This window comes from Megalobrama amblycephala, linkage group LG11 (assembly GCF_018812025.1).
Source record: "Megalobrama amblycephala isolate DHTTF-2021 linkage group LG11, ASM1881202v1, whole genome shotgun sequence".
NCBI classification, from domain to species: Eukaryota; Metazoa; Chordata; class Actinopteri; order Cypriniformes; family Xenocyprididae; genus Megalobrama; species Megalobrama amblycephala.
In genome coordinates, this window is record NC_063054.1 from 8,529,324 (window position 1) to 8,535,323 (window position 6,000).

The window sequence follows — 6,000 nt, forward strand, 5'->3', positions numbered from 1 at the left end:
AAAAGTAAAAAACAAATAACCCCATTCCACCCTATCGAAGGCCTTCTCAGCATCTAGAGACACTATATTTCCAGGTGAGTCAGATAGGCAGCAAAAGAGAATGTTGAAAAGTCTCAATGTTAAAAAATGAGTGTCTTGAAGCCTGTCTGGTCATAAAAAATTAAAGATGGTAATACACGTTCAAGGCAGAAACACGAAACTTTAGCCAGAATTTTAAAATCTACGTTCAAAAGTGATTTTGGTCTATAACTACCGCAGGAGGTATGATCTTTATCCTTATAAAGGAGCAAATAAATAGAAGCCTCAGATAAAGTAGGAAGAGGGCAGCCCGCCTTAGAGGAGTCATTGAAAAGCTTTGGGGAGAAAAAAGCTGGGAGAAAAAGCTTTATAAAAGCCAACAGTAAAGCCGTCAGGGCCAGGAGATTTTCCAGGTTTCATGGATTTAATCAATACCTGTATCTTTGATTCTGTAATTGGGTCGTCTAGATTCTTAGCAATATTAGGGATATTCAAGCGAGTTGAGCAGATGTACATTTGTAGTATTATAAGGAGGTATTTCTGAAGTGTACAGTCTAGCATAATAGTCTATTAAGACCGGATCCATAACTAATTCACCTGTCAGGGATCTGATACTTGAAATCCATCTCAAAGAGCTAGCCAATCAAGCCTGGTAAGCCAAGAGCTTCCCAGCCTTGTCTCCATGCTCAAAAAAGTGCTGTCTACATTATTTAAGTTGTCTGTTAGATCTGTTAACAGAAGGTTGAATTCTGAATGTAATTGAACTCTTTTATCATAGAGAGAAGGTGAAGGTGAAGAGGCATAAGAGGCAATCAAACTGTCTAAGTCTTTCGGCTTTCCTTGCTTGTGAGGAATATGAAAATACCTGATGGCCATGAATAACTGCTTTGAAAGCCTCCCATAAGGTCTGGAATCTGATTAAGTTTGAAGTAAAAATTAATCTGTGGACATTAATCTGTCAATAGATACTGGGGCATGATCAGATACCGCTAATGTGTGGTAAGTGCATGTGGTAATACAGTGTAACAATTTATTATCTACCAAAAAGAAAATTCTAGAAAATGTATGATGAACATGGGAAAAGAATGAAACAGCCTTGCTTTGAAGGTTTTTAAATCTCCAAGGATGGTTGATCAGTTGAGATGCGCAGGTCAGCACAATGTTGGCTGATTTGGTTAGAGTAAGACCTGTCAAGGGATACATCTTGACCCAAGTTAAAATCCCCTCCGATAATTGTATGATGTTCATCTGCTTTTGGTAAGCTTGAAAAAACATAACAAAAAACTCATGATTGTCCAAGGTGAGGGTGTATGTGGAAGGCCTAGTCCACACGTACACGGGTAGTTTTTCCCTCTGTTTAAAAAAAAAAAAATTGCGTCCACATGAAAACACAAAAACGCTATGAAACGCTGTCAAGAGCATGCCAAACCAACAGGTGGTGATATAACCCTAACCGTAAAGCCATGCTGGCCAATCAGAAGCCTGAAAAAAAGATTATTACCTGTTCCGGTTCCACCGTCACAAGCCGAAATCTCTGGTTTCACCATCTACCCAACCGGAGTTTCTGTAAATCTTCACCTTGGCACGAGTTTTCAAAAATGTTTGGTTTCAGTGACCGGATACTGCGTTTGCGTGTGGACGAACAGCCAAACCGCAATAAAATGATGAATTATATAAAAATCATAATGTTGCTCTACAAATAATCCATATCCGTCAGTTTGACTGAAGAAGGGTGAGTAATGTCATCTCTTTGTGCCCAGTTTTTGAAAACGCTCAATTTTATTCATAGAGCGAACCTTTCACTAATTGTTTACAGTTTAACGGAAGTTACTCTCATAATAAAAAGGTGGATATTAGATTCATACATGAGGTTTTAAAGTGACAGCAGCCTTCAATTTCTACTGTAAAGCTGCTCTCCAGAGTGTTCATGTATTTACTTGCATCGGACCTCGACAGACTGAACAGAAGAAATGAACCGGAGATGATTTCCATGTCAAAGAAGGCAGAGTCTCAGAGCCACACCTATCTATTATGTAATTGACCATTCGCAAAGACCCACCCCTTTGGTTACTGTTGCCATGTCCGACAAGCCATGCCGCTCTCACGCCACACATCATGTTCTCACGCAATGAAAAATCCATTGCGGAGCAAAGAGGACACTGACAACGTGACAAGACAGAGAAGGTTACTTTTGATATGAAACAGTCTCAAATTTAAAATTTTGAAATTTTTAAAGAAATTGAAACAATAATTACCATTTTTTGGCTCTTTAACGTATACTGAAAGATCGCTGTGGCACCTCAGTTCAAGCAGCTCATGAACTGATCGTGTCTTTCTACTAATTAGGCTAATTTATAGCATCAAATAAACATGAATGAACATCAAAAAGAATCTTGTTTCAACTGTGGAAAGATGTTAGTACACACCATTTTTCAAGTTCAAGTCCACTGATGTCATCTACCAACTCCCGACTGTTTTGTCGGACAAAACAGCGGATTCGGCATTATGGTTGGTTAGATCGCCTGTCAATCAAACTCCTGGCAAAGGGTCAACTGCCACAGACCAATGGTAGTTCTTTTTCCGGAAAGTTTGCTTTGGCAAGCTGTTTGTTTAGGCTTGATTTTGTTTGGGGAAAAAAAAAACAAAAAAAACGTCACACCAGTCTGTTCTTCTATTGCACGTGAGCTAATTCAGCTACCTTACTCCAGGGAGTTATCCTGCCATTGGCTGGGACAGGCTCCAGCATCCCCGCAACCCTGCATAGGACAGGCGGTTTAGAAAATGCATGAATGGATAGAAGTTTCAAGTTAAACTCTAAAAACAACTGACACTTTGGAAACTTTGTGGTTGTCAAATGTTGGGTCGTGTTCAAAGTTAAAAATGAACATTCTGTCATCATTTACTCACCCTTATATCATTGGAAAAAAATTGTTAGTTGTGAGACTTTGACTTAATATTTTGATCAAATACATTTTGGGGCCAATGTATCACCAACATCATCTCTCTCTGTTGGTTTACTGGAAACTTTTGGTACGAACTGCAAAAGTAGACTCATGTTTCATGAGTCGCCTAAAATTAATCATTTCGTATAGTCACTGACTAACAGTGAAACTGTCGAGAGTTATGATTGAAAGGTTTTTGGATATTCCTAATGAGAGAGTATGCCACTTTGTTATAAAACTCCTCTCTGCTTTCAAACCTCATTATCTGATAGTGTTTACATCACATCGCATCACAACACAATCTGATTTTTGTTTGCTTGTTGCCATACTCTGTCCTTTAGCTTGGCCATGGGATTTCCAGACAGCTTCTGTTGGTTCACGTGTGGCTTGTGTCGTCTTTTCAATTGCCGCAGTGAATCTTATCTCTCCCTCCAGTCACCTCTGAACTTGACTGGGTGTCCTAAATATCTGACACCTCAAAAGCACTTGCTCATCTGAGGCTGTCGAGCCTGACCACCCACCTCTCTGTGGGCTGTGGGAAGGGGGCTCGCCTGAGATAACGGCTGATATTGACTAATGAGGTCATTCTCTTAGTACAGGTGGAGACGTATACACTGCATGGGGAAAGCCCGGTGGTCTGTTGAGAGCCCACTGATGGGAAGTTGTAGCAGAACAAACAGTAAATTTCAGTGCAGTAAAACGTCACCCAAGCACCACAAAGCATATCGATACACAACATATCAACATATGATCAAAATCAAATGTGAATGCAGACTATTTGAATAATAATTATTTTGGAATATTTTTTGTTTAACTATTTTATTTTTAACAATAATTTTTATTTATTTAATCATTTTTATAATCATAAACATTTAAAACAACCATTGGTTTGTATATATTTTTTTTAAATAATGTAGAATTTTTTTTTTTAAATATTTAACTTGTAGAATATTTTTAAATTGGTTTTTAAACTTTTTTTTATAATAGTTTTTGATTTTTTTTAAATAATTAAATTAAATAATCTTTTTTTTTTATATATTTAAAAATTAATGTAGAATATTTAAAATATATATACAAACCAAAAGTCAAACCAAAATTTATTCAGACACCTTGAACATTTCATTCATTAATAGTTTATTCGCTATAGTTTAAAAAAAAATGGTAATAAAATATGACAAAATCTCAGCGTTAAACTGAAAAAAAAAAAAAAAAAAAAATCTTAATTATGTCAGATAACACTTAAGCAAAACATGGTCAGGTCAAAGTGTCTGAATAATTTTTGGTTCCAAATTTCTATTAATTTTACTAGTAGTCCTCTGTATTAAGAATTTTTGAGTATAATATGTCACAGTTTACTTTATTTTGCTGTCCTCACTTACATAAATGAACTATAGTGTCCAGCACCCACTAGTAAAAATATATCAAAAAACATCTGAATAATTTTTGGTTTGACTGTATATTGTTTTTTTCAATAACTATTTTGAAATATTTTTTAATAATTATATAATAAAGTACTGAATCATGAAAGAACTGAATAAAACAATGTCTTAACATTTCAAGAGTTTTTCGAGTTGCTGATATCGATCTGAAACGGAAGTATTTCTTTAAAAGTGGAACAGGTGTATGCCCACTACACGCTGGGGGAAAATATCAAGCTTTGATATGACACCTGACGTCTCGTATGTGGCTTTGTAACAGGGAGGTTGTGGGGTAGAAGTGAGTATAGACGTTCATCATCACGCAATAATTTAAACTATTTAACAAGATAACGCTGCATTAAACGTAGTGTTTATTATGAAGTAGCAGCGGAGAGGGAGTACTTGGGAGAAAGCATAAGAAGTGATTCATAGGCAGCTCTCCCTGCTTATTCTCAGAAGAGCCCTTATTACAATAAGAATGGCTGAAGCCAAGGAATCAGGCTCAAATTTGTAGCACTTGAGTCATGCGAAGGAAGAAACACGTTTTCCCTTACCCTGAAACTATTTCTGAGGAGCACTTTAAATAGTCAATTCTAACGGTCATTCTCTTAATAAAAACTCAATCTTGATTAACTCAAAGTTGATTATTCAGTTTTTAAGAAAGTCAGTTATTATAAAAGTCAAACATTAAGCCTCTATGGCACATAATATGAAAAAGTGACTTTTGAACTCATTATGTGGTGGGGTTTTTTTTTGTTTGTTTTTTTGATCACTTGCACTCTCTGTAGCTGCTCTGTAATCTGACTAACTGCTCATGATTCATGGTTGAGATAAAAATGGAGAGTCTGTTTGGACTGAATAATGGCAACACCTATGTGTTCATTGTGGTATTAGGAAGTTCCTCAAACTAAAGTGTTAATCATATACTTGTTACAAGTGATATGCCATCAAACCTTGAACATTATATATGTAGCATATTGGCAAAATTGCAATCGACTGATATTAGAGCTTTTTGTATTTAATTGTGCACTTGTTTTTATATTTAGATTATTTTTGCTGTCTTTACACAAAAATACATCTTTAAAAACATTCATAATTACTGTACATAATACTGTTAATAAATGTTAAATGAATATCTATTTTAATACTGTACATTGTAATGTTGTTATACACTTGAAACGTTTAAAACAAGTTTGTTATAAATAAATGTTAAAATAATTTTATCTTAAAGGTGCAATGTGTACATTTTAGGAGGATCTATTGACAGAAATGCAATATAATATGCATAACTGTTTTCAGTGGTGTATAAAGACCTTACATAATGAACCGTTGTTTTTATTACCTTAGAATGAGCCGTATCTGTGTACATACACCGCGGGTTTAAGTCGCCATTTTGCGCCGACATGTTTCTACAGCAGCCCTAAATGGACAAACTGCTCTATAGAGCGTGTTTGCTTGACTGGCTACTCTCTGCTGTCTCAGACGAAGACATTTTTGTCCTGTGTTGGCCACCGTAGCTTCTCTATATTGCAATTTGCAACCTCACCCCTAGATGCCGCTAAAATTTACACACTGCACCTTTAACAAAAAAATAGCATAGAGTTATATTTACGGCCATTTAT